This window comes from Schistocerca americana, chromosome 4 (assembly GCF_021461395.2).
Source record: "Schistocerca americana isolate TAMUIC-IGC-003095 chromosome 4, iqSchAmer2.1, whole genome shotgun sequence".
NCBI lineage: Eukaryota > Metazoa > Arthropoda > Insecta > Orthoptera > Acrididae > Schistocerca > Schistocerca americana.
In genome coordinates, this window is record NC_060122.1 from 797288020 (window position 1) to 797307203 (window position 19184).

A 19184-nucleotide genomic window follows, 5' to 3' on the forward strand; every position below is an offset into this window, starting at 1 on the left:
GGATCTAAATCCCCTATTCAGTCACTCGTTGACCACGATGGCACCGAAACAGAGGACGACCGAAGAAAGGCAGAAATACTGAATTCAGTGTTCCGAAACTGTTTCACTGCGGAAAATCGTAACACGGTCCCTGACTTCAGCCGTCGCACGGACGCCAAAATGGAAAATATTGAAATAAACGATATCGGAATTGAAAAACAACTGCTATCACTTAGTAGCGGAAAAGCATCCGGACCAGACGAGATACCCTTAAGATTCTACAGTGATTATGCTAAAGAACTTGCCCCCTTTCTATCAGCAATTTATCGTAGATCGCTGGAAGAACGTAAAGTACCTAGCGACTGGAAGAAAGCGCAGGTCGTTCCCATTTTCAAGAAGGGTCATAAATCAGATGCGAATAATTATAGGCCTATTTCGCTTACGTCAATCTGTTGTAGAATAATGGAACATGTTTTGTGTTCTCGTATTATGACGTTCTTAGATAATACAAATCTCCTTCATCATAACCAACATGGATTCCGCAAACAGAGATCATGTGAAACTCAGCTCGCCCTATTTGCCCAAGAAATTCACAGTGCCGTAGACACTGGCGAGCAGATTGATGCCGTATTCCTGGACTTCAGGAAGGCATTTGATACGGTTCCGCACTTACGTTTAGTGAAAAAAATACGAGCTTACGGAATATCGGACCAGGTTTGTGATTGGATTCAGGATTTCCTAGAAGAAAGAACACAACATGTCATTCTTAACGGTTCAAAATCTGCAGATGTAGAGGTAATTTCGGGAGTACCGCAGGGAAGCGTGATAGGACCTTTATTGTTTACAATATACATAAATGACTTAGTTGACAACATCGGTAGCTCCGTGAGGCTATTTGCAGATGACACGGTTGTCTACAAGAAAGTAGCAACATCAGAAGACTCGTACGTACTCCAGGAGGACCTGCAGAGGATTAATGCATGGTGCGACAGCTGGCAGCTTTCCCTAAACGTAGATAAATGTAATATAATGCGCATACATAGGGGCAGAAATCCATTCCAGTACGATTATGCCATAGGTGGTAAATCATTGGAAGCGGTAACGACCGTAAAATACTTAGGAGTTACTATCCGGAGCGATCTGAAGTGGAATGATCACATAAAACAAATAGTGGGAAAAGCAGGCGCCAGGTTGAGATTCATAGGAAGAATTCTAAGAAAATGTGACTCATCGACGAAAGAAGTAGCTTACAAAACGCTTGTTCGTCCGATTCTTGAGTATTGCTCATCAGTATGGGACCCTTACCAGGTTGGATTAATAGAAGAGATAGACATGATCCAGCGAAAAGCAGCGCGATTCGTCATGGGGACATTTAGTCAGCGCGAGAGCGTTACGGAGATGCTGAACAAGCTCCAGTGGCGGACACTTCAAGAAAGGCGTTACGCAATACGGAGAGGTTTATTATCGAAATTACGAGAGAGCACATTCCGGGAAGAGACGGGCAACATATTACTACCGCCCACATATATCTCGCGTAATGATCACAACGAAAAGATCCGAGAAATTAGAGCAAATACGGAGACTTACAAGCAGTCGTTCTTTCCACGCACAATTCGTGAATGGAACAGGGAAGGGGGGATCAGATAGTGGTACAATAAGTACCCTCCGCCACACACCGTAAGGTGGCTCGCGGAGTATAGATGTAGATGTAGATGTAGAAAGGACATCAGTGTCTATATGTACTGAGAAGTAGTAGTTAGAATACCAAGTTTCTTTAAAGAGGTCTCTGCATGACGATCTAGGACTGACACCAGATATAATTCTACTGACTCATTTCTGAATTTTGAAAATGTTCTCTTTGTGAGAGGAGTTTCCCCAAAAGATGATTCCATAACTCACTAGTGAATGGATGTAAGCCGAATAAACTAACTTCTTCATTTTTAAATCGCCTATTTCAGCTATCATGTGTACTGAAAATGTAGCTGGACTAAGGCTTCTCATTAAGTGTAGAGTGTGAGTTTTCCAATTTAGATTGTGGTCAATTTGTAGCCCTAAAAATTTGACACTGTCTACAGCTTTAGTTTCATTGTTTGAATACATTATACGTATAGGGTCAGGTATTCTTTGTGAGGTACTAAACTGTATGTACTGGGTCTTGTCAAAGTTCACTGACAATCTATTTGCTGATTGCTCAGTGAGATCATGGGTACTGTTTTTTATACCAATACATGTATACCATCTGCAAATAAGACGAAATTTGCATTTTGTGACACTGCATATGGAAGGCCATAAATATATAATAGGAACAACAAGTGACCTAAAATAGAGGCCTGGGGCACCCCTTGTCTGATGGTTTCATATTTTGAATGACTACTGTTATGTGGTAAGCCTACAGACGCACACTGTTTTCTATTAAAAAGATAGGAAGAGAACCATGAGCATGTTACTCCTGTTATCTCATAATATTTTAACTTTTGTATGAGGATATCATGCTTAACACAATCACAAGCTTTAGCCAGATCACAGAATATTCCAAGTGATATTAACTTTTGAGTTATTATTGTAATATATCATCTGTAAAAGTGAATATAGCTTGATCAGTTGACAACCTTTCCAAAATCCAAACTGATTGTGAATGAGAATATTTTCCTGTACTAAGTGTTTATAAAGTCTATTGTACTTAACTCATTCAAACATATTTGAAAATATTGCCAATAATGAAATGGCATGGAAGTTTTCCACTGATGATTTGTCTCCTTTTTTGTGTAATGGTTTGACAATAGCATATTTATGCCTACCTGGAAAATTACCACTGTGGAGGGATTCATTACATAAGTAACTCAGTATGTCACAAAGTTCTGAGGAGCAACATTTAATTATTGTAGTGCTAATTTCATCATAACCACTGGAACACTTGTTTTTAAGAGAGCTAATAATAACAAAAATCTCTTTCAGTGAGGTAGGATATAGTTGAATTTTTTCAAACTTCTGTGGAAATGCGTTTTTGAAATATTTTAAGCTGTCTTCTGAGGAACTATGCAAACCTAAGTTGCTGCTACTGAAAGGAAAAAGTTGTTAAAAGTTTCTGCAATTTTGGAGGTATCTCTAATCAACTCATTATTTACATTTAACATAATTTCCTCATTTGCCTAATTAGTTTTTCGTGTTTCACTTTTTATTATGTTCCACATAGTTTTTATCTTGTTATTAGAAGCATTTATTTTTTCTTGAAAATAAATACATTTTGAGGTTCTGATTACTTTGTTTAGAATTTTACAATATAATTTGTAGCGTGATTTAGCTCTGCAGTCATTGTTTTCCCTTGACATTAAATACAGTCTCCTTTTTGTTTTACAAGATACTTTTATTCCATTTGTAAACAAAGTTTTTGAAACATTTAATCTATTTGCTTTGATTACTTTCTTAGTTTAGCTGATTTGAATGTGACCTATGACTGTGTTAGAGAAACAGCTATATTTTTCATTTACCCTAGGTGAATTGTATATATCTTCCTCAAACAGTTTTTTAAACCTTCAATTCCTATTTCATTTATTGTTTGTATAGTTTCCCGCTTCCTGTTATTAGTTGAACCAGACCCCACTATATTAAATGTAAGCAACTGGGCATCATGATCTGAAGGGCCATTAAATATTGGATTTAAACTGTGATTAGCTAGTGTGGTAGTATCTATGAAAATGTTATCAACAGCAGTGCTGCTGGTACACACAACCCTCGTTGGAAACTGTACCAAGGGAATGAGATTATATAAGAAGTGGTAAGAGAGTCTAGTATGGATCTTGAGTGACTATCCTTCCGAAAATTTAAATTAAAATCTCCACTTAGTATGGGTTTATCCTTTTTAGAAGTTACTAAATTTAATACTGCGTCAAGCTGTAAAATCTCCACTTAGTATGGGTTTATCCTTTTTAGAAGTTACTAAATTTAATACTGCGTCAAGCTGTTTAGCGAATAGCTGGAAATTACCATATGGAGCCTTGTATATTGTGACTATAATTATTTTTCTATTGTGTGTTTCTACTTGTGTGGCACATGCTTCGAAATGCTGATCACTACAGCATTTAAGAGTGTCAATGTTTTTATAATTGTGACCCTTTTTAATGTAAGTGGCAACTCCTTTCTCCATCTCTTTTCTACAATACTTTGAAGCTAAGGGATACCCTTCCATATTAAGCATTTAAATTTCACTAACTAAATGCTGTTCATAAATATAAATAATATCAACAGGATCTGTAGACTGTAGCTCACCTAAACAGATCTGAAAGTCATTAATTTTGTTTTTTAAACCTCTGATATTTTGATGTAGTAAATTTACTGTTACTTCTTTTGTCTTCACAAGTATTATGATTAACATTTTCAGATACATCTTGTTTCAGTATTGAATGTGTAGATAATGAGCTTAACCTAAAAAAGAAATGCTTCCATGAGTTGCAGTGTCACCCTTTAAAGAATTTGCTATCAACCTAGCCAGTATATCCTTCCATATTCTGTCGAGATGCAGGCCATGAGAAGTAAAGTCCCACTTACCAATAGTGTCCACAGGAACCAAACCAATCCCTGACCCAGCACCAGCCCAAAGTAGTCTATCTAACTCCATATTGACCCTCTTCACAGAGCTTTTCAACTGGGGTCAATCGTACCGCTTGAAAACAGGCACAAACTCAACATTGGTATGGTTAGTTGCTGATGTGATTTTTACCAGGTAACTCTCAATACTGTAGTCCTGGTCCCTATCGATACTGTTCCCTGCTCTACCCACTATTACAACATGAACCTCCTTGGTGAAACCTGTACACAAAGACCCTATGCCTTCTATCATGTAGTTGTAGAAACGATCGGTAATGTACTTGTAAATTGTCGTAGCGGTATTAGTGAAGAACCAGACCTCCAAGCCCTAATAGAAACCACTGAAGCTCAAATAGTTATAGATACACACATTTAGCTAAATCCAGAAATAAGTGCAGCCAAAATTTTTTCAAACGACCTAACAGTATTCAGACAGGACACATTAAATACAGTTGGTGGTGGAGTATTTATTGCTGTCAGAAGTAGTTTACCTTGTAGAGAAACTGCAGTAGATTGTTCCTATAAAAATAGTGTGGGTAGAGGTTATACTTGACAATCGGACTAAACTATTAATTGGATTGTTTTACCGACCCCCCGACTCAGAATACATAGTTGCTGAACAGTTCAAAGAAACCTTGAGTTTCATTTCAAATAGGTACCCCACTCATACAATTATAGTCGGTGTTGACTTCAATCTACCCTAGATATGCAGGAAAAATTATACGTTTAAAGACGGCGGCAGGCATAAAACGTCATCCGAAATTTTACTGAATGCTTTCTCAGAAAATTATTTTGAACAATTAGTTCATGAGCCCACTCGAAGTGTAAATGGTTGCGAAAGTATACTTGACCTTCTAGCAACAAATAATCCTGGACAAATAGTGAGTATTGCGAAGAATACATGGATTTGCGACCACAAAGCAGTTTCAGCTAGGCTGAATACGGTAACACCCACAACCACCAAAAAGAAACGGAAAGTACATCTATTTTAAAAAAGCTGATAAAAATGCTCTTATCGCCTTTTTAAGAGACAGTCTCCACTCCTTCCGATCTGATCATTTAAGGGTAGAAAAGTTGTGGAATGATTTCAGAGAGATAGTACCGACAACAGTTGAGAGATGCATACCACATAACTTAATAAGTGATGGTGCTGATCTCCCATTGTACACAAAAAGGGTCATATCGCTGTTGCAGAAGCAACGATAAAAGCGTGCCAAATTTAAAAGAACCGAAAATCCCAGAGATCGGTAAGGTTTTGCAAAAGTTCGAAATATAGCACTTACTTCAATGCGAGATGCTCTTAATAATTTCCACAACGAAACTCTGTCTCGGAATCTGCAGAAAACCCGAAGAGATTCTGGTCATACATAAAGCACACCAGTGGCAATACCTTCACTGCACGATAACAACGGTGAAGTCACTAATGACAGTGCCACTAAGGCAGTTAATAAACACCATTTTCGAAAACTCCTTCACCAAAGAAGACAAAGTAGAGATTCCTGAATTCCAATCAAGAACAACTGCCAAGATGAGAAACATCGAAGTAGATATCCTCGTGTAGCAAAGCAGGTTAAATCACTTAATAAAGGTAAGGTCTCCAGACCAGATTGTTTACCAGTCAGGTTCCTTTCAGAGTATGCTGATGCAACAGCTTCATATTTAGCAATTATATACAACCACTCGCTCACAGAAAGATCCGTACCTACAGCATGAAAAATTTCTCAAGTCACACCAAAAGGGAAATAAGAGTAATCCGCTGAATAACAGGCCCATATCACTAACGTCGATTTGTAGTAGTGTTTTGGAACATATACTGTGCTCGAACAGTATGAATTACGTCGAAGAAAACCATTTATTGACACAAAGTCAGCATGGATTCAGAATCCATCGTTCTTGTGAAACACAACTAGCTCTTTATATTCGTGAAGTAATGAGTGGTACCGACAGAGGATGTCAAATTGATTCCATACTTTTGGGTTTCTAGAAGGCTTTCGACACCGTTCCTCACAAGCGTCTTCTAACCAAACTGCGTGCCTATGGAATATCGCCTCAGTTGTGCGACTGGATTCGTGATTTCCTGTCAGAAAGGTCATAGTCAGTAGTAATACGCGGAAAGTCATCGAGTAAAACGGAAATACTATTCGGCGTTCTCCAAGGAAGTGTTACAGGCCCTCTATTGTTCCTGATCTGTTTTAACGACGTAGGAGACAATCTGAGTAGCCGTCTTAGATTGTTTGCAGATGATGCTGTCATTTAATGTCTTGTAAAGTCATCAGATGACCAAAACGAATTGCAGAACGATTTATATACGATATCTGTATGGTGCGAAAAGTGGCAATTGGCTCTGAATAAGGAAATGTTTGAAGTTATTCACATGAGTACTAAAAGAAATCAGCTAAATTTCGATTACGCGATAAGTCACACAAATCTGAAGGCTGTAAATTAAACTAAATACTTAGGGATTACAATTACAAATAACCTAAATTGGTACGATCACATAGATAATATTGTGGGCTGAGCAAACCAAAGGCTAAGATTCATTGGCAGAACACTCAGAAGGTGCAATAGGCCTACTAAAGAGACTGCTTACACCACGCTTGTCCGCCCTATTCTGGAGTACTGCTGTGCGGTGTGGGATCCGCATCAGGTGGGACTGACGAATGACATCGAAAAAGTTCAGAGAGGGGCAGCTCTTTTGTATTATCGCGACATAGGGGAGATAGTGCCACAGACATGATACATGAACTGGAGTGGCAATAATTAAAACAAAGGCATTTTTCGTTGCGACGGGATCTTCTCATGAAATTTCAATTACCAGTTTTCTCCTCGGATTGCGAAAACATTCTGTTGGCACCCACCTACTTAGGGAAAAATGATCATCACGATAAAATAAGAGAAATCAGGGCTCGCACAGAAAAATTTAAGTGCTCGTTTTCCCCGCGTGCCGTTCGAGAGTGGAACGGTAGAGAGACAGCTTGAAGGTGTTTCGTTGAACCCCTTGCCAGGCACTTTATTATGAATATTATAGTAATCACGTAGATGTAGATGTAGATGCAGATGCAGGCTACTGATGGCCCTGACTCTGCCATGACCCCAGCTCCTGTGTTCTCATCCCAGACACCAGCAGATACCAGCACATCTCGCTTCAGACAACAACGCCATTTAACCCAACACCTGCAAGATTACCACCTTAGCATCATCTACCAACTATAGCCGGTTTCTCTACAACATATATCACAACCTGAAATGCGCCACTCGCGCCCTGCCACACAACCAGCCCCAACATGCACTGTCACATATGGCCACAAGCAGCACTCCAGCACGACAATGCCCAGTGCCTCCCATCCTCCACACTGTGGGGGTGTGCCTCTGTGGGAGAGAACTAGTAATATCACTGCTGCAACGGAAAAAACCTCTCTGGTTTGTGGCAACAGTCTATTGTGTGGTCCCTCTTTTGTTTAACAGCCTGCTCTATACCTTGTAACATGCTGGTCACATTTCGTGTATGTTCTTATGCTCAATAATAAATCGGCATGCATAACAGTCATATGTGTATTAATCACGTTTCTTACCCACAATCGTGGCTAAGAATTACATACTCTCTCCATGCCACTTACATCTTCTGTGTCACATAGTAGTTTTCCAGTTTTTCCTCTCATTATGATACTCTTGGTTCTCCATCTGTGTTGCAGAAGTTTAATCTTGAAATAAGCTTCATCTCATTCCCTATGTTTAAAATCATTTTCCATCTCTTTGTTAATTTTTCCAAGCCACTTTTCTTTCTAAAGGCATCACATTGATGTTTTCTTTTTTCCCCACTTTATACTGACCAGGGCTTTTTTTCTTTTAGAGTATTCCTTTTGTCAAAACTTACAAAATTTCTGGGGCCATCAAACGCACCCTAGGTTCTACCTTCCTTATGCCTAATACAGCTATGGCTCAATTTTTTTATATTTTGCTTGATAATTTTCCAACTACTTTCTTCTCCGTCTGATTCCATTGTTGCTCGCTCGAATTCCTTCACAGCTTAGATATCTTTCAGTTTACGCAGTGGAAACTTTTACAGATGTTTCATCTGGTACTTCTTAAATCTGATATTGCACTTTACTTCAAAGTATGGCCACTAACTGTAAAATCACATGGATAGCTATAATTAGGGTTTACTCCCTTCCAGTAACTCAGTTTTACTATTATATAATCAGTCACATATATCCCATTATCACCATGTGTCGTCTACATGTAGCGTCTTGTCTTTGAATCTTTGTAACACGTGTATATTATAATAACCGGCTCATGTTGTTCACAAAATTCTAATAATTTCTCGCCTCTAGAATTCATTCGTACCAACCCAGACTTACTATCACACTGGTTGTTCTCATGTATGCTTACTGATGCATTTTCTTTGAGGCTTATCATTTCCATTAATTCTTCCTTGGAATCGTAAATGTATTATATTTCTTCATCGTTACTGTTTGTCATTCGTAAACATACCTGAATTATTGTTACATCAACTGACCTTGGTTTTAACTTTATCAATAGTGTCCTATCACTGACATTGCAGGTATTCATAATATTATATATCCATTTCTTTGTTAACACAATAGCTATTCCATTCTTCCCTGACTGTTGGTTTCCACTACAAATTATTCTGTAACCTTCTTATCTAAAGTCACCATTTGCAGCTCATCTTCTCTAGAACTGTCCCAGATTATCCATTTGACACTTTGTCATAGTCTTTTGACTTCCTTCTGTTTTACAAGATGTAACAGTATTGGCATTTCCCAAGTGCCTATGTTAAATTTAGCTTCTTCCTCCTCTTTGTGGTCTTCCTGCACCTTCTGTGAGAGGATTTCATGGAATAATGACCCGAGAAGCTTCGCTACTTCTCCTGCCAGACCTTGGGTCCAATACCCATAATCAGTGAGGATACATGCACTATTAGACACTGCCATGGTTTCTACGGATGGGATATGCAAATAGATCTTTTATGCTATAGTTTTCCATTGCTTTCAACATCATCATGTCATCTGCCTACAGAGAACAAGGTTGTGCCCTACTTCTACTCGCTCATCTTCCCTCCAAGGGCAGAGGCTTACGCCTCATTCTGGGATACTTTGGCCCCCACCTGCATTGACAGCGATTTATTCGCAATTGTAAATACTGTTAGACAGGAGCTCCACAATTTATTAGTGACATATGAAAATCCATGCCAGACCAGACCTCAAACCCAGATTTCCTGCTTTACACAAAGCAGTAGCTTTAACCACTTTGCCTATCTGAGCAAGCCTCCAGGACCAGTCCTAATCTTCATATCTGACTGAGTGTCCATCGCTGTGCTCAGCCCTTGTGAGGCAAATTGAGACGTTACTTGATTGAGAAGTAGCGGCTCCAGTCTCGTAAACTGATAAAACGGCCGGGTGAGTGGTGTGCTGGCCACATGCTCCTGCATATCCGCATCTAGTAATGTCTATTGACTGAGGATGACACGAAGGTTATTGTGTAGTATATTGAAACACACAGACACTGTATGCATACACATCTGAAAGAGATTGTCTAGTACATGAAAAATACGAACAGCACAAGTAGTATTACATGCCTAGACAGGTCGTGACAGTAATAATAAAGTCTCTCACTGTGCAAGAATTACAGAAAATGTGCGAGTGCAACACATGGATGCTCAGTGACGTATGGAGATTTGGGTTGGTCCTCGAGGCCCGCTCGGATAACCAAATTGGTTAAGGCAACCACAGTCGTAAAGTGGGAAATCCAGGTTTGAGTTCTAGTCTGGCTCAGACTTTCACTTGTCACTAATAAATTGTGCAGCTGGAGTCTAATCACGTCCGTAATTCTGAATACATTTTGCATAGTACACCAAAGAACAGACCCTGTAAATAGCACACTTACACTGGCTGCTTGAAGTGTTGCCCATCCTCCACCACCAGAAGATGTAGGTTGGGATTTTCCTCACACCTCTCATCAAGGAATTGAATAACATTTGCCTGAGTGTATTAATTCATTCCATGCTTAACAATGCTGTCGATTGCCTTGTCTTTGCTGTAATTTTAAATTTTTTATGCATAGTATACCATGTTTGCTTTTTAATGTGACACTAAATAATTTTAATATACACTCCTGGAAATTGAAATAAGAACACCATGAATTCATTGTCCCAGAAAGGGGAAACTTTATTGACACATTCCTGGGGTCAGATACATCACATGATCACACTGACAGAACCACAGGCACATAGACACAGGCAACAGAGCATGCACAATGTCGGCACTAGTACAGTGTATATCCACCTTTCGCAGCAATGCAGGCTGCTATTCTCCCATGGAGACGATCGTAGAGATGCTGGATGTAGTCCTGTGGAATGGCTTGCCATGCCATTTCCACCTGGCGCCTCAGTTGGACTAGCGTTCGTGCTGGACGTGCAGACCGCGTGAGACGACGCTTCATCCAGTCCCAAACATGCTCAATGGGGGACAGATCCGGAGATCTTGCTGGCCAGGGTAGTTGACTTACACCTTCTAGAGCACGTTGGGTGGCACGGGATACATGCGGACGTGCATTGTCCTGTTGGAACAGCAAGTTCCCTTGCCGGTCTAGGAATGGTAGAACGATGGGTTCGATGACGGTTTGGATGTGCCGTGCACTATTCAGTGTCCCCTCGACGATCACCAGTGGTGTACGGCCAGTGTAGGAGATCGCTCCCCACACCATGATGCCGGGTGTTGGCCCTATGTGCCTCGGTCGTATGCAGTCCTGATTGTGGCGCTCACCTGCACGGCGCCAAACACGCATACGACCATCATTGGCACCAAGGCAGAAGCGACTCTCATCGCTGAAGACGACACGTCTCCATTCGTCCCTCCATTCACGCCTGTCGCGACACCACTGGAGGCAGGCTGCACGATGTTGGGGCGTGAGCGGAAGACGGCCTAACGGTGTGCGGGACCGTAGCCCAGCTTCATGGAGACGGTTGCGAATGGTCCTCGCCGATACCCCAGGAGCAACAGTGTCCCTAATTTGCTGGGAAGTGGCGGTGCGGTCCCCTACGGCACTGCGTAGGATCCTACGGTCTTGGAGTGCATCCGTGCGTCGCTGCGGTCCGGTCCCAGGTCGACGGGCACGTGCACCTTCCGCCGACCACTGGCGACAACATCGATGTACTGTGGAGACCTCACGCCCCACGTGTTGAGCAATTCGGCGGTACGTCCATCCGGCCTCCCGCATGTCCACTATACGCCCTCGCTCAAAGTCCGTCAACTGCACATACGGTTCACGTCCACGCTGTCGCGGCATGCTACCAGTGTTAAAGACTGCGATGGAGCTCCGTATGCCACGGCAAACTGGCTGACACTGACGGCGGCGGTGCACAAATGCTGCACAGCTAGCGCCCTTCGACGGCCAACACCGCGGTTCCTGGTGTGTCCGCTGTGCCGTGCGTGTGATCATTGCTTGTACAGCCCTCTCGCAGTGTCCGGAGCAAGTATGGTGGGTCTGACACACCGGTGTCAATGTGTTCTTTTTTCCATTTCCAGGAGTGTATTTTTCGTAGTGCATTTTAAGTCTTGTTTGGAGCTAGTCTTCTGTATTAAATAAAGCTGAAACGGCTACTCCGTTTATAAAGGTCAGGAAACATCGTTCTACTGAGGAAAGGTGCTGGACGAAAATTTTCAAAACTAAAAATTTGTTTCAAAAAGCTTTCATGCTGGGCATTTTCTTTTATTCCTTGGTACTTATTCGCTACAAACACAAAGGCACCTAACCTCTACTGGAATTTTACGACAGCTTCAATCATTCTAAAGGTAGTCATCATTCCAATAATTAAGAAAGATTCACTTCGAATTATTTAAAAAAACAGAATTCGCTTTAAGCAAATATAAAAGAAAACAGGCATTCACTTTAACAATTGAAAAAAAACTTTCAATAAAATCTGCACGTGGTAAATTTCAAAGGAACAACTCTCATCATAAAAGTATGTTCAAACCACTTTACCCCTGAACAAAGATAGCTTGACTACCACTGGTTGCCTATAAAACACTTTTCCTTTCTTTACGACCAGTACAGGTTTGTTTTGAGTGCGCCCTTTTCCTTCGGGCCGGAAACAGAATAGTCAAGCCTGTCCTAGGTCACCTGCAATCACAAACAACCGGCGATCACACGGAAGGCAAAATAGGAAAGCTTCTAGAACACACAGGGAAGGGACATTAGTTTAGGAGACTTGACACACAAATGCGCTTCCTCTCGTGCATTTGGATAATTCAGGAAAACAGTCTTTCGGAAAAATACTGAGGCCACAATATCGTAAGAACAGCTTCTCCCCTGTTGAGCTCAAATGCTTGACAGTTAAGCAAAGGTTTCTGACAGGTCAGCACACCACACAGTTTCTATTTGAAGCTATTGGTAAAAATTTCAGCTGCTGCAATCAACACCCTGTATATCTTTAACCAAGTTAGCGTGTTGCCACAAGTCCACACAGTTGTCAAGCGCAGCTCACCAAGTTATCAGTTGTCTGTATCTGCAATGATGTCCTGCTGGATGACACACACGTGCGCATCCTTGTCCCAGCCGATATCCATGAATACCAAGACTGAACGCTGTGCCTGCTTCGCAGCCGCATCTCGCTATTTCTGCAGGCCGCCGTCCAGGTCAATCGCCGGCACTAACGCGTTCTACGTCTCCTCGCTGCCTCCTCGACAACTGACCGCCCTTTGTGCATGTAGCTTGCAATTTCCAAAGTTTCGTGCTCCACAGAGCCTACGTCCCTGAGTGCTATATCAGCCATATGACATAGTACAAATCGATAGGGGGACTCGAAGTGGACACATGAGAAAGTCTCCTCTCCTCACACAACACTCTTTGATCCCAGACGCTAGCAACTCGTTTTGGGCTTGCACTGTAATTTTCCCTAACTTTTGCAATGTTAAACTTTATTCGCTGTGTTCCAAGAAATTTTTTAAGGAAATAATCAAATTTATCCTCTTCTGTTTGTCCCTGATAAACTTTTCCTTATTTTTCGTCCTCTAAATCCTCTCTGAACTGTGTGAGTCAGCATTTACAATTATGTTAAATTTTAGTTTTTCTTTTTTAGTTAAATGAGACTGCTACATTGTTGCCATTTTAACAATGGCGACACTTTGAGCAGTTTATTTCAAGGTTTCTCTTAGCTCATCAACATCACCTGTAGATTCTGTGCTGTCTGACCCATTATCATAGTGCCAGCAGTACTCATGCTTCCTCCATCCAGGTACTCTGCCCCATAGTGGGAGCAACTGGATCGTGGCTCATTAGCTTATGTGCAACAGATTTTGAAGAATAATTAATAATAAGATTTTTCCACACTGGCAGCCTTTATCCCATCACTTAGTAAACATTTTCAGTTCATTCCTCCAATACCACATTTTAAGTTAACCCTTTCCTGGGGAATAAAAAAAGCACCAAGCATGGCGAATATAGTCAGAGCATAACAATGGCTTAAAAATAATAATTACTGTGTATTACCTAACCATGGTGTCCTGTACCAGATTACGACTACTGACTAACAGAAGGACCTATTTGGTCTTTTTCACACTCTGACTGTAAGTACTCTTAACTTTAATTTTTCTCCTGTCTTCTCAACACAACTTCAGTGAACCATTACAAGAAACTGATGAGCTTTTACCTAAAAGCAATGAAGTGATACACCATGAATGATAAGTAACACTCAAGAATTCAGAAATATGAAGTCATCAAAATGTTTGTGGAAGGATGAACTGACACTTTCTTCCAACGTTTTAGAAATATGTGTGCATATTCTGTGGAGTAGATAATAAAGCTATTTCTGTTCTTTTTCAGGGCTTTCTGAAAAAGTACAATGTTTATCCAGCTGTATTAAATCAATATTGGAAATATGTATGTCATTTGTGGGAAACTACAAGAGGAGTACAGTTTCCTACATATTTAAGTGAAGCTCCATACCATCTGCAAGAAAGCATCAAAGTATCTGCATATGGATATCATATTTATTCTGTAAGCATGTAGTCTGCATTTAATGAAATACGTAAAATAATTTTAACTTCATAGTACTCTCACCACTATAATTTAGACATTAGAATGCATTTTTAAAATTGTAAAGAAATGAGAGTGAATTTATTTGGAAGGATAAACTCTTTTCTAAATATTTGTGAGAGATATTTAAACAATCTACTAAGAAAATATTAATTTCATTTTCCTTTCTCTTGAAACAGTAAAATAGATTTTGCTAGTCAATTTGCACATTACAGATGTCTGTGTGGTGTTAACCATGAAAGAAAATATTCATGCATTATACAGATAGGAAAAAATTATTTTCTCAACCTTGGCAGCTTAGTACATTCCTTCAATGCCTGAAAGAAGTTCCACATTTTAGCAAATGTCACTTGTAGCATTTTGTGTTTACTGTATTCAAATACAGCATCAATTTCAAACACCACCAAACTTCTCCTGTTTATCATTCTGTACAGCTAAACATAGAAAAGTATGTTGATGTCCAACAACTACTTCTTATGTTTCAAATTTAAAAGTAAATGAAATGTGTTACAATGATATCATGACCTGAAAAATAACAAAAAAATTCTTATAGCAAAATAAGAAGCAAGCGCCAGCTACAGCTACATGTTAACATTGCAAAGAAAAATACAAAGTGTATTGTCATATCTGTGTAATACGATTTTTCATATCTTTGTTACATTATTGCATGGAACCTTTGCACCATTCAAGCTAGTAGCATTTTGGTACTGTGTTGTTGTTAATTATTCCTTCCAAGACAGTTTCTTATTGCTTGTTTTCTGGGCATTAAAGTAAGTAATCTCTAACATGTTATGGCCCAGCCCACACATTAACAGCTGCAAAGCATTTGTTTTACCTGTAAAGCTTTTGTTTTTACCAGTAAGCAAGTTTTTCACATGAATCTGCCCATCTCTATACAACAATAATTTTTACATTCATAGATAACTACAAAGTACAAATTTTTGTAAACATTGTTGTGCACCAAAATGACCATAACTCCATCTGTGTAATTTATCAGTTTCTCTATAAACTACTCTGGTCAACATAACTTCTAACAGTCTTGGTCTATATGTGTTCGTCTGAACAGAATACCTTTACAAACTTTATAAAATGTGTCTACTCTCTCCTTCACTCTCTTTCATAAAAGGCTTTTTACCAGTTACCAATTGTTGTCAAGGTTTTGGTCCCTTGTGATGTCACTCCACATAGCCATAATAGTTTTTTCATATTTTACAGCCTTCATATAAATAAACTTGTTTTCATGACTTTTATATACTTTATTTCGTAAATAACGAAAATAATTTTTTAAAATATTTTTTAAATATGTTGTAATTGTATAGATAAAAAACTACTTACCAACTGGTGATAGGAGAACATACATATAAAGGTACTTCAATTTGTAAGCTTTGGGCGCCAGTGACTCCTTCTTCTGGCAGAAAGGTTGAAGGAGAAGGAGGAGGTGTGACCTGTGTATGAACACATTACATATAAACTGTTAGGTTACATATGAACTGTTGATGTAAAAGACGTTTACACCAGCATGACTACCACCATGTTATCCGTTAGGATGAATGGGAGTAGACAAGGATGAATGCTAGCAACATACAATATCTTGCTGCAGAGCATGCTCTATGACATGATAGTTGTGACCTTGGTTCTTGTTTCACACGGGTTCCATCTCGATCCTCGACTCCAACATTAGTTTCTCAGAACTCTGCAGGTGTGCTGGCATTACAAGTCCATCATTCTACCCACCCACCTGCCCTTAATTTGTGCTAATTTCTTCAGTCTTAGAATCTCTTCACAGTAACTATTCCTTTCTTCAATACCTTTTAATTTTCTATATGTTTCATTTTTGACCTGTCTGTTTTCTTGGCCCCACCTCTACCATATAAAATGCATTTAGTTTTCCAGTCTTATTAACTTGTGCATGATGTTTTGGTTGCAATCTACGAGGGCGGTTCAGAAAGTAACCTCCGATTGGTCACAGTGCGGGTTGTGGGGGGAGTAGCGACGCCATCTGTGCGTTCACGCACTCAACAGGTCAGTCGGCATCAAGCCGTGGTCGAGTGAACGTCATACCTGCGCTAGTTTAGTTTTTGTGGCAGTTTGAAATGTGTGCTGCAATAGAAAACCCCGCCAAATGTGAAGTGCGTGCTGTCATAAGGTTTTTTACAGCCAAAGGATATTCTGCAGCAGCTATTCATCATGAGCTTTGTGCCGTGTACGGACCAAGAGTTATGAGTGAAGGAGTTGTCCGTGAATGGGTACGTTTATTTAAAAGTGGACGAGAAAACGTTCATGATAAAGAGAGGAGTGGTAGACCATCATTGGTGACTGACGAACTCGTTCAGACAGTTGATGCAAAAGTTCGTGAAAATCGACGTTTCTCAATGTCGGAGTTGTCTACTGGTTTTCCACAGATTTCTAAGACTCTCTTGTACGAGATAGTGACAGCAAGATTGGGTTACCGTAAGTTCTGTGCACGATGGGTGCCCAAAATTCTTACCGACCACCACAAAACTCAAAGAATGGCCTCTGCATTAGACTTTCTGTCACGTTATGAGGACGAAGGAGAACCATTGTTAAACAGAATCGTGACCGGTGACGAAACCTGGATTAAGTACGTGAACCCTGAGACAAAAGAACAATCAAAGATGTGGGCACATTCAAATTCGCCTACCAAACCAAGAAAAGCCTCGCAAGATTTTTCTGCCAGAAAACTGATGGCAACGGTGTTTTGGGATGCCAAAGGGGTGTTTTTGGTTGAATTCATGGAACGTGGTACGACCATTAATCAATACGTGTACTGTGAAACAATAAAAAAGTTACGACGGGCTATACACAACAAACACTGTGGTATACTGACTTCCGGTATCGTTTTTTTGCACGATAACGCCCGTCCTCACTCTGCTCGCAGAACAACGGCCCTTCTTGTGTCCTTCAAGTGGGACGTTATCAACCATCCACCTTACAGCCCAGACCTGGCGCCAAGTGATTATCACCTCTTCATGCATTTGAAGAAATGGCTCGGGTCACAGCGGTTTGATGACGACGAAGAGCTCAAAGATGCGGTCACAGGCTGGCTCCAGGCACAAGCGGGTGATTTTTATGCAGAAGGAATTTCAAAGCTTGTGAAGAGATATGATAAGTGCCTCAATCGCTATGGAGACTTTGTAGAAAAATAGTGCAAAGATGTAGTTGTAAGATGTATATATTAAAATATTTTTATTTAACTTGGTGTATTTTTTTAAATCAACCGGAGGTTACTATCTGAACGGCCCTCATATGTCTTGTGTATTACCCTATCTTCCAAATTTAAGCTCTCAGTTTTTCAAATTTGTCACAATGTATACCCTTCCTTCTCATCCCCTCCAGTAAGTCTCCCCTAACCCAGGGTTCTAGGAGACTTTCCTAGACTCTCCCCATTTCCTAAACCTCAACAATTGTTTTCATTCACCCTTCTTCCTTTTCATTCAACCCTTCTGCCAGAAGAAGGAACCACTGGCTCTGAAAGCTTCCAGATTTAATTATCATTATATATGTGTTCTCCTGCTACCACTTAGTGAGTAGATTTTTTTTATGTATACATTTATTTCATAATCAAATTGATGGAGGTATATGACCCACCTTAACTATCTGTTATGGTAAAAACCCACATTCTTGAGCATAACGTAATGCCTTATATTCATAGTATACTGAAACCTTGTGTCCCATTATGTGGTTTGTGAACCTACTAAAGGCCTGGTGTACAGCAAGCAGCGTTTCTTCAGTCATGTCCTATCGCCTGTCATGTTTTGGTAAGATTCCACTAGTAAACACAATAGTGTGATGTTTTGTTTGCTCATTTTCTAGTTTTATTTGGAATTATGGGACCTCAACTCATAATTATTGCAATTGCAGCATAGACACAACACTCATGCAAATTAAGTTCTAGTCAAGGTGTTATAGTTACATAAATTTTGTTTTACTGTGTCAAAAGCTTCTTGATAGTTCTGGTCTCATTTCCAAACCACATTTTCATCGAAAGGTTTCTTAAACAAGGAGCATTCTTAAGTTGCCCGCTAATATATTTTAGATAGGATCCACGTAACTGAAAAAAGATTTCAGCTGCTTTCCGTTCTTAGATGCAAGGAACTCCATAATGGATTTCACTTTATCTGGCAGAATACTCTCCTCAGGAATGAAGTGTCACAGAAATTTTAACTCAGTTACTCCAGCTCTACATTCCTCAAACTCCAAAGTCATTCCCAGTACCTAACTTCATCAAAAATTTTCTTTATGAGACAACAATGTTGTTCCCAGTTTTGACTACATGCAAGACTATCATCCACATTGATACTTAGCTTAGACTTCAGTTCTTACCCTAACACACAATCCTTTGCTCCCATAAACTCAGCTAATGATACAGTCAACAAAAACGGCATGACTTGGTACTGGTAACATGTCCTATTGAACAAGAAAGCTATATATTTTCTTGACTCAGAAGCTAATGGTATTTGGTGGAACTCTCCAGTCAAAGACAAGACAGTCATCAGTTTTACACGTGGAAATTTATGGAGTAATTCATCGATATTTTCAATATGAAC